The sequence below is a fragment of the Grus americana genome, chromosome 7 (assembly GCF_028858705.1).
Source record: "Grus americana isolate bGruAme1 chromosome 7, bGruAme1.mat, whole genome shotgun sequence".
In the NCBI taxonomy this organism is placed as follows: Eukaryota; Metazoa; Chordata; class Aves; order Gruiformes; family Gruidae; genus Grus; species Grus americana.
The window spans coordinates 650,593-660,299 of record NC_072858.1 but is presented as its reverse complement, the minus strand read 5'-3'; positions in this window follow the sequence as shown (position 1 = coordinate 660,299).

Below are 9,707 nucleotides of genomic sequence, written 5' to 3'. Positions count from 1 at the left end.
GGTACGATGTTGTCTGCAAACACTGCGATGAACTATTGTCGAATTAGAAACACGAGCGGATCGGAAAACGTACAAGCTCGTGTTTTCCTGGTTCATGCTGGTTCATATTGTGGTCTTTTGAATGTCAGCAAGACAGGTCAGAGCTTCCCTTTTCTCTTCAACAGCAACACAGTTTAACAAGAAAAATCCTTCTGCTGAGTCTCAATAAGAGCATAGAATGAGTCAAATATGTTTCCCTAAAAACAGTTGGAAGACTGTGGTATAAAACATGCCGACTAAAGTGCAGTGCTGGAATAGGACATCTGTCTCCCAAGACCGATTTTGGCCACCTCTGCAAACAAATCAATAAGCTTCCTGTTTTCCAAAAATAAGTGTAAAAAGGACAGCAGTATATAGCGAAGGAACGCGTTCCTGCACCTTGTGTGAAGTCTTTATGAAGCGGCTGTTTACCTGGGCATCCGCGTTGCCTGTCTCCAAAGCAGACTCTTGGCTGGCAAAGATGCTCTTGTGCAGTGAGTACTCCCACTCATGGAGAAAACAGTTCTACCTTTCTTAGCTGCTGTCTGTCTGTCTGTCTGTCTTCAGGAGTTTCTTTGTGGTTTTTTTCTAGCATCTTCTCGAGCTAGGCCTAGGGTTAGCTGATGGCTATGTGAGGTAGGTTTTGTGTTTCGTGCTCACAAAGTTCTTTATTGTGCAAAATCGCTGCCAAAAAGTGTTGCCAAGCTTTTTGGCATTACAGCAGTTAGCTGAAGGGAGTTACAAGCAGCCTTCTGTTCATTTAAAAAATAAAATAAAAAGGCACAACAAAAATAGCCAAGCCCCCACTCCCCCACGCTCTCAGGAAAAGCGCTTGTCTGCTCCCATCTGTAGCGACGGGCTGCTCCTGCCTGCGCGTGGAGAGGCTGCTGCGTGGTTGAAGGAGATGCCAAGAACAACAGGTGAGTGCTGGCCGCTTTCCCGAGGAGACTAGCCGATGTCACTCAAGTCCCGTGAACAGGCAGAAACATCCTTAAGACCAGGCGCTCAGTCTCTGCTGGGCGTGAGAGAGAATTTCGGTACCTCACTCTTGGGGCCACTGATTTTCTCCAGGTTTCGGACGTGAAACGGATTGAGAAGGTAAGCGCAGGTCCAGCGTCCATCCTCTAACACTGGATGTGCTCCCCGTGATAGTGGTGTTTAAGAGGGGATGTCTGAGAGCTTTTTCCCCTGATAATTTGGCTCTGCAGTAAAACCCCTGGTGCATGTAAACGTGCTCTGGCAGATGTTTAACCCAGCAGTGGAAACCCGTCTGCCTTCTGCCTGGACACTGACGGTCATCTCGTGCCCTCAGAGCAGCGGTTGTGCTCCTCGGTGCTGGTGGAGGAGTACCTGCTATCCCTGCGAGAAACCTTCCCGGTCTTGCCTGCAGGTTGCTGTGTCCTGCTGGTCCCCTGTCACCAAGGGCGCAGCTCGTGCCGTCCTCACCCCGGACGTGTGACGCTCCTGACCTGCTGGGCCCTTTACAAAGCCAACAATGGGCTCCTCCTGCCCGAGACTCCTTGCCAGTGCAGAGGTGAAGGGAAAAACATCGGTGCGAGCAGTGGGAGGGTTAGAAGAACTGGTTTGCTGCCACTTTCTGCCGGGAGGGCCGGAGAGGGACCCTCCTCCGAGAGGACTGGAAGGTTGCACGTGCTGGGACTCCTTTTCCTTGTGCCCTTGTGATGCCAGCTGGCCCGACGCGCCTGCGTCCGCATTAACGCCAGCTTAAAGAACGAAGCAGCCGAGTGGAATTGAAGCGCTGCAGGTGAGTCACCGGACTTTTGCCACTTTACTGAGAACCGCTACAGAGAGTTTCAGTAAAAACACGGTAACAGAAAACGGCGCTTAGGAGGCGCGTGAAGGGATTGCACGCTGGGGTCCTTCCCTGAGTCGGCGGCTCAGTGCCAGAGGTGGGTTCCAACCCCAGCCCTAAGCAGTATCCCAACGAAAAGCACAGCTTTGGATCTGCCTATGGGAGCTGAAGGAGCTGGCTCGCTTCACCTCACTGAAAAGATGATTCCTCGGCTTTGGCAAGGCTGAAAGCAAAAATCCTGCAGCAAATCGGGGTGGGTTTTTTTGCCTCGGCCATTGTGCACATAAATGAAAATAATTTCTCAGCAAATGCAAAAGCATAAACCAAGAGCACAGTGATGTGTCATTTCTTAACTGATTTTAAAAAGCTAATGTAGAAGTTTCTAAATGTCATTTTTAAGAATGTGAAGGTTGAATGGCTTACTTCGGTCTTTGTCAGAGGAAAAGCTCCGTTGGGTTAAAACCTAAATGGCCACGTTCAGGAACAGTGAGCGGTCTTTAGTATTCTCTGTAACAGGTTCTGTGCTACCCATTGGATGTCATTAGCAGATTGCTGTGTGCTGTGAAATTTTGCTTTTTGTTCAATTTTGAAGGTTTCCCTCCTTATACTTTTAAAACCTGTGCATGGCCTTAGGAAATGGTGGGCCTTTTTCAGTCCATTTCAATTCTTGTTAGGCTAAAGGCTTATTACAGCCTCGGCTGCTCTGCACTGTGGTTTCAGAGGTTTCCTCCTGAGCACTACAGCTGTGCTTGAGCTCGCACAGCTGATTTCCTACATGCAAGCCCTGCAGAATCTCAGTACGGTTTTCAGTGGGTTGGGGTTTTTTTCAGTATTTTATTCTGACATTATTCAAACCAGTATTAAACCCATCAGTATTTTTCGTAAGAAGGCGCTTTGCTAATGTTCCAAATGCGTAGATTAAAATTATATGTGCACAATTATATGTGAGATTATATGTGCACAATCCAAATCCTTTTACTCGGCCTCACGTCTGACATGCCTTGAGCAGGTTTTCAAGTCCCGAAAGCCCATCTGCACCCCGCCGTACCCAGACTCCCCTGCCCTGGGCGGGCGCTGCCTGCCGGCACTCGCACCCTCCCACCGGGAAACAGTATTTTCTGCAACCGGAAAGTGAGTCTGGCTATTTCTGTTCAAAACCATGATTTCTTACCAAATTTTTGTATCCTCTCTTTTCTGACTTACTAAATTTATTAAGCGGAACTAGCTGTGTAGGTGGCCCAACTTAATAGCTCCTGTTGCGTCGTGGCTGTCGGCTGCCTCGGGAGAGCTGTGGGGAGGGCTGGTGACAGCGCCGCGGTGCCCATCGGCAGCCCAGCCCGAGTTCGGAGTGCCGGGGCAGCACCGGGGCCTCGGAGGGCGAGCAGGGAGCCGCAGCCTCCCCTGCCCGGTGTGCCTGGCCACCTGGGTTTGCACCCATCCCTTCGGCAGCGCGGCGGTAGGGTCGGGGCCGGTGCCCTGCGGTGGGTGCCCCTGCGCCTGCCCTCCTGCGAGGAGCACCGCGTAGTCGGAGGTGACCCGGCGTGCTCCGGAGCAGCAGTGGTGCGTAGCGTGCAGGGTCCCTTGCAGGCTGCCTTAGCTACAGGAAGGGATATTTTGCTGAGCTAATGATGGAATTGCGGCACTTAACGATGCGCTATTTAAATAACCTTTTGTTCTGTGCTAACAAAGCCATCCAACTGACTTACAGAATAAAAAGCCCTGCATGGTTTCAATTCCATCAGGGGTCTGAAGGCGTAGATGAGATTTTTACCGGTTGCTTTATTGTGGCTCAGAGTCGGCGTGCTGCCTGTTTGAGGCCCAAAGGGCTAGCAGGGCTGCCAGAGCTGTGGTACCTGCTGCCCTGGCAGCATCTCCCGCCGAAAGGCTTTTGCCTGCGCTGGGCAGCCGGGACAGGCTGTTCCCGCGGGGCTGTGCCATGCCGGCAGCGGGGCCACGTCCGCTGTTTCCCGCCGTCCCCGGGTGGACGGGGGTGTCTGCCCGGACTCTGTTGGGGACCCTTGCTCTGCTGGTCCTGCCGCGCTCGCTGCGGCCCCCTGGAAATGCAAATCCCCGCTGACTGCACTGGCGATAGCGAGGGTAAAGGGGACTAGTCGGGGATGGTGGTGGCAAAACTTTGCAGCACCTGCTTCTGTCTAAAAATCACCCGTGATGTTTTCCTAAAGCTGCTCCTTTTGTCTCTCTCCCAGTTTCACCCTTCTCTGTGCTCCGTTCGGGCCCTTCCCGGGTGCCCCCCGCTCTGCCGGGCTGTCGGACCGGGCAGGGAAAACCGAGCTGGGCTCTGCAACCTCACCGCAGCAATCCTGCCCGGGGCACAGCGTGCCCGAAGAGGTACCAGAAAACGGGAAGTTGAACTTTTAACGATGAAAGCAGCTTTATGCTGGCAAAAGACATCTCTGCTATTCTGGTATGTAGTAATTTTCTTATTTTGCTAGATCTTAAGATTACTACTACTGCTACGCTTGTTTTTATTATTGCTCGTAGCAGAGGATTTCTAAGCAGCCTTGATGTGGGTTTTTTCTGTGTCTAGGGATTAATGGCTCTGCTGTGAGACCGCAGAGGGACCCCAAGCATCGGTAGCTGAGTGGGCCCTGGGGTCCCTGCGCCTGCCCCATCCCTCAGCAGGGACCCCCGAGGCCAGGGCACCCCGTGCACCCCCCCACTGCCCCCGCTCCTCACATCCCGGCGTGCCCGTCCCTGCCCGCGGCCCAGCGAGGAGGCTGCGACCGAAGGCTGCCCCGAGCCCCGGCCAGGGAGCGGCCCCGCTCTCGCTCGGTGTCACTCCGAATTTCTGTGCTTCCAGCCCGAGCTCCAGTTGGTGCAGGAGGGACCGGCCCGAGCGCAGGCGATGGGGGTCGTCCGAGCCGGCGGGCATCATGGGGAATTAGACATGGGCGCCTGACTCTCCAGCAGCGCTCCAGCCAGCCTAATTAAAAGGGAAGCTTGCTTTAATCCAATCAAATGTGTGTCTTGTATGGAAAATATTTTCTTTCCCCTAAACTCAATTATTATTTTTTTTGAAGTGCATATTATAAAACACAAAGTTGGGCAAGTTGTTTATAAAACTAATTTCTCTGGAAAAACACATAAATTGTAAGCTGTTTTTCATTAGACACCAAAACCTGAAGCATTTGGCTTTGATAACCAAAGCCCAGTGTGGCTTGAAACGGAATATAGTTGAAATAGAGAATCTGAAGCGCAGCTGAACTGAACACGGAGCAAACCCCCACCCACGGCCTTGAGGGGAGGGAAGGGGGTTTGGTTTTCTTCCTTGCAAATCCTTGGTGCCGGTGGTGTCACGCTAAAGGTGTGTGAGGATGAAGCGCTGGCCCCGAGGGGTTCGGGGGTCCCGTTTCGGAGGAGGCGTGGGGGGCCCTGCCATGCCGGGGGCTGGGGCTGCTGCCCGGGGCTCGGCCCCCACATCGCCGATCCCCCCGTGCCGCGCTGCAGGCAGGGGCTTTCCCGCCGCCCAGCCAGGAGCAGGGAAACGGTTTGGGGCAAATCCCCCGAAATGCAGCATCTTTCCCGCACGTTCGTGCCACCCACGTGGTGCAGGGGAGCGCCCGGGCTCTGCTGCCACCCTCGCAGAGAGAGAGCGGCCGTATGCCCTGTTTTGCTCGTAAGAGCAAACGGTTTTAAGGAGCCGTGCGCGTCTGACCCGGCGAGGACATGGAGGCACTGCGGTCCCTGGGTGGAGCTGGGCAGGGGGCACAGCGGCCGGCGGCAGCCTTGCCCGGCACCCCGAGGGACGCGCGGCCCCCACCGCTGCGCTGGGGCCGAGTTGTTGCTGGCAAAGCCGGGGCGGGGACAGGAGCGCCCGGTCGCTCGGCCCACGCGTCACGGCCGTGGGAGGCTGACGGTGGTTCCCGTGCGGTGGAGAAGCAGGGGCTGGCGGGGAGGAGAGCGGAGGGGCCGGGCAGGGGGACGTCGGCCCCAGGGGGTGGCGGGGGTCCCAGCCCTGCGGCCCCACACAAGCACATGGGACCTGGGTGCGGAGCACGTGTTTACCCCGGGACTGAAATTTGGTCTCGTTTGGCATCTTATTACTGGTGTGGGGGCGGGGATCCTTTCTGCTTTGATTCTGTTTATGACTTTCCTCCACCCCACCATTTTGCTCAACAACATCGTTTGCAGAAGCCTGTAATGATTCTGCATGGTTTTAATTTGCTTATGGGTGTGAGCTAATGAGTGGTTTGAAATCAGGCTTTGCTGGTTGGTGGTTGTCGCTGCGTGCTCCTGCTTGGCCGGACCCTCTCCCGCTCAGCACCGCGGTTCTGCCGCAGAAAGTCCCGGACACGATCCTGCGCTATTGCACGTGATCAGCGATGCAGTTAGTACAGGGCATCATAGGCACCAATACCTGTAGCAATGAGTTTTAAGTAAGAATCCTCATGTTACTGTAGCCTCTCCAAACCGTATTTATTTATAATTTTCACAGCTGAAGCTCTGTTGCTAAAGAAAAATTGAGTTTTCCCAGCGGCGCGGAGGCTTGGCTGATGAGTCACTACGCTTCATTAGCTAATCTTAGATCTGCTGTGAATTACTCAGTGACTGCTGATACAAAGTGGGCTGAGAAAATGCTCGTTTTGAGTGGACAATTTTAGAATTTGGGTCTCTTCCCTGGCAGGGGAGGGTGCGGGCGCGCGGGGGTTCAGAGCCACTTGTGTAGGTGTTGTGCCGCTTTCCCGAGCGTATCTTAAAACATAGAGACAAACTGAAGAGCCTGTGCTACTTCCTTGAGTTGAACCCATGTGTGACTTTCAGTTACGTGAAGGTGCTTTTGAGTTCAGGAGTAACTCGGTGTAAGTAAGTACGTATTGAATTAGAGTTGGGGTGATGGCCCTAGTGAGAGGGACTTAGGGAGAATGGGGCTTGTATTAGCAACAGTAAGTGTTAAAGTCTGTAACGGGGGAGCACAAAAGTGGTTTTGGGGGGAATTCAGTGGTTTTCAGCTTTTACTCCGCAGATGTTGTTTTCTTCTGGAGTCCCTCAAAAGGTGACTGAGAAAGCAACATCATAAGCGTTCTCTGTGAAACATCTGTGTTCCCACTGGGAAACGCAAAGGGATCGTGAACCCAAGAAACCCGCAAGGTCCCTGGCCGGGAACGCGTCGCTGCAGGTCGCTGCGGGTCCCTCGAGCGCGGCAGCAGCAGCACCGCCGGGTTTCCATCGCCAGAGCTCCGGCGGCTGCGGGACGATGTCCCTGGGCGGCTGCCGAACCGCAGGACCTCGCGCTGTGCCGCCCATGGAGCGCTGCGTGACGGGCTCCGCCAGGCGCCGTGTCACCGCGCACGCCGCCGCAGGACGCCGCGATACCAGGGCCGTGCTGCCAAACGTCATCCCGTGTCGGACTGAAGAGCTTTTGGTTCAGCATCCATCTGCTGCTGAAGGAGACTGCAGAAAACGTCCCTAAGGGCTGTTCTGAGGTGGCCTGGCTGCCGAGGAGGCTGCCCGGAGTAATTCACGGCCAAGGGCCAGTCAGTTGTTCTGTGCGACGCTGTGGGGTTTAGCCATGGCGTGTTTGCTCCGTTTCCTGAAAGCTGACTTCTCAACATAGTATCTTGTGATTTGGAGTTCCGTGACACTAAACCCGTTTGAAAACCATTGTATTGGCTTTGTTTCCTCTGACTTCAATATTTAAATAATTATTGCACTTCCATTATTAACCTTTTTCTGCATTAAAATTGGACAATTATTACTTTAATTCTTTCTTGTCTCTTGCCTGGTGTCTAACCTTAGTTGCTGAATAGGTTCACGTGAGGGGTTTTGTAAGATGCTGTTGCCGTACGAATCGTGTCGGCGGGTCGTCCTTTATCCGTGTTTTCCCGGTGTATTGGGGGCCTCCCGGGTTCCCCCCCAAGCCCCTGGATCCCTGCCAGTTCCCTGTACCCGGAGCAGCAGCAGCCGTGCCGTGGAGGGTGACGGCCCCGTCCCACACCCATGGGTGTCTCTGCGGGGGACGGGGCCACCGGCACCAGCGCTGTGCCGCGGCGGGGGGTCTCCTCCACGTGGGAGCTTTTTGGGCGTTTCCCGGGGCGGCGGAGGCATTCCTGTTGCTATAATGCTTTTTATCTTCCTTCTTACTGCAGCTTGTGCGTGCACCAAAACTTGTACCAGCAGCGTCCCAAGCGGCAGTTTCCACTGTGCCTTGAACTAATGAAGTTTATTGTAATACACAAGTCATTTTTCCTTTGCGGTGCTAGACGTTGTCAGCTGCTAATAAAGGCTGCCTGGCCCGGCCCCGGTGGTTTGTCCCTGACACATGAAACACGTCTTGGCATGGTAATTGCAGCAATTTCAAGAAATAGGAGTAGGGTCTGGACAGGAATTGCCTTTGGAAACATCTGTTTCACCTTTCTATCTACGACCTTTTTCTGAAAAAACCTTTTAAATTAAAAAAAAACAAAAAAGAAAAGGTTGTTCAATATAATACAGTCCCTGGAGTGGCTTACAAACGGCTGTAAAACCTACGCTAACGCGACGTCACCCTCACAGATTGACTCTCGGTGGGAAGACGGCTCCACGGGCCCCAGCAGCACCCCTCTCCTCCCAGAGAACGGAACGCGTGTCGCCAGTTTTGCTGAGTTTCATCTTCCCCGATGCTGCCTTTCCTCAGCTCGGCGTGTCCCCCCGTGAGCCGCAGGGGCGTGCGAGGGGCTCTGCCGGTCGGGCACACGCCGAGCGAGGCCGAGGTTTGCGGCGAGCGCCACGTGCCAGCGGCTCTTCCGTCCCTCAGGCCGGGGCGATGCTGTAGATGACAAGACGGGTGTTGGGGCGACCCCAGAGGCCCGGACTGACCTGAAAGCCCTTCGGCAGCTGCGGGGCGGCCGGGGGGTGATGGGGTGGGGCACTGACCGCTCCCGCAGCCCCCCAAGGCGGTGCGATGGGGTTTGGTGGGAGCGTGTCCAGAGCCGCGGGTGATGGCACGGCCACGGGCAGGTTGTGCCCAGCAGCCTTCGGGAGCCGGATGGGGCCGGGGAAGGGGGGCGTTGGCACGCAGGAGGGGCTGGAGAGCCGGTTATCGATCGGGAGAGCGCTCTGCGGCGAAGCTGCGCGTGTCCTGACAGCCTGGGAGCAGGGACAGGGGTGCCGTCCCCCAGGGCACCGCGAGGCAGCGGCACCCCACGCCAAGGTCGGGCCGCCCGTGGGAACGGGGAGGAACACGCAGCCGGGAAAAGCCTGGGTTTGGTACCAGCTGCACGAGCTTTGCTACGTCCAGAGGCTTGAAAACCACGACTTCCCAGGAGAGAAGGCTGTTTGTCGGACGGGAAGGGCCTGACTCAGACCCTCCTCTGCTCTGCCTGCGAGCTTCGGCCGGCTTTGCACCGGGCTGCTGTGCCAGGCAGAATCAGCACAGAATTTTCCAAGGGAGCTAAATCTGGCTGCGCAGTGTGGTAGAGAGGGGCGGCGAGAGACGGGACCCCCCCGCTCCCTGCGAGGGGACGGCCGTCCTGCGGGCATGAGTCTGCGCCTGCCTAGATTTGTATCATTCTATTTCAAGGTTAAACTGTTCTTCCCGTCACAGATGTTAATTATCTGCTGTAATTAATGGCTTTTTTCCCCCTCCCATTACAGATACCGGGGATTAGTTATGATCAGCCAATTATGATCAGTTGCTTGCACAACGGTGATGGCTATGGCATGCTCTTTTTTGGGTAGTATTATTAGCGTTTCCTTTATTATGAACCACTGACGTCTCTCCGGAAAGCATGGAAAACCGTTCTGTTTAGAAAAGCATTTTTTGTGCAGGGCTTTGGGTTTTTCCCTTTGCTACAAGTCAGCAAACAAAATTGTTGTTTACCGGTGGTGCCGTACACGTCATCTGTCGCTGCAAAACAGGAGCTGTAATTCCCTACAG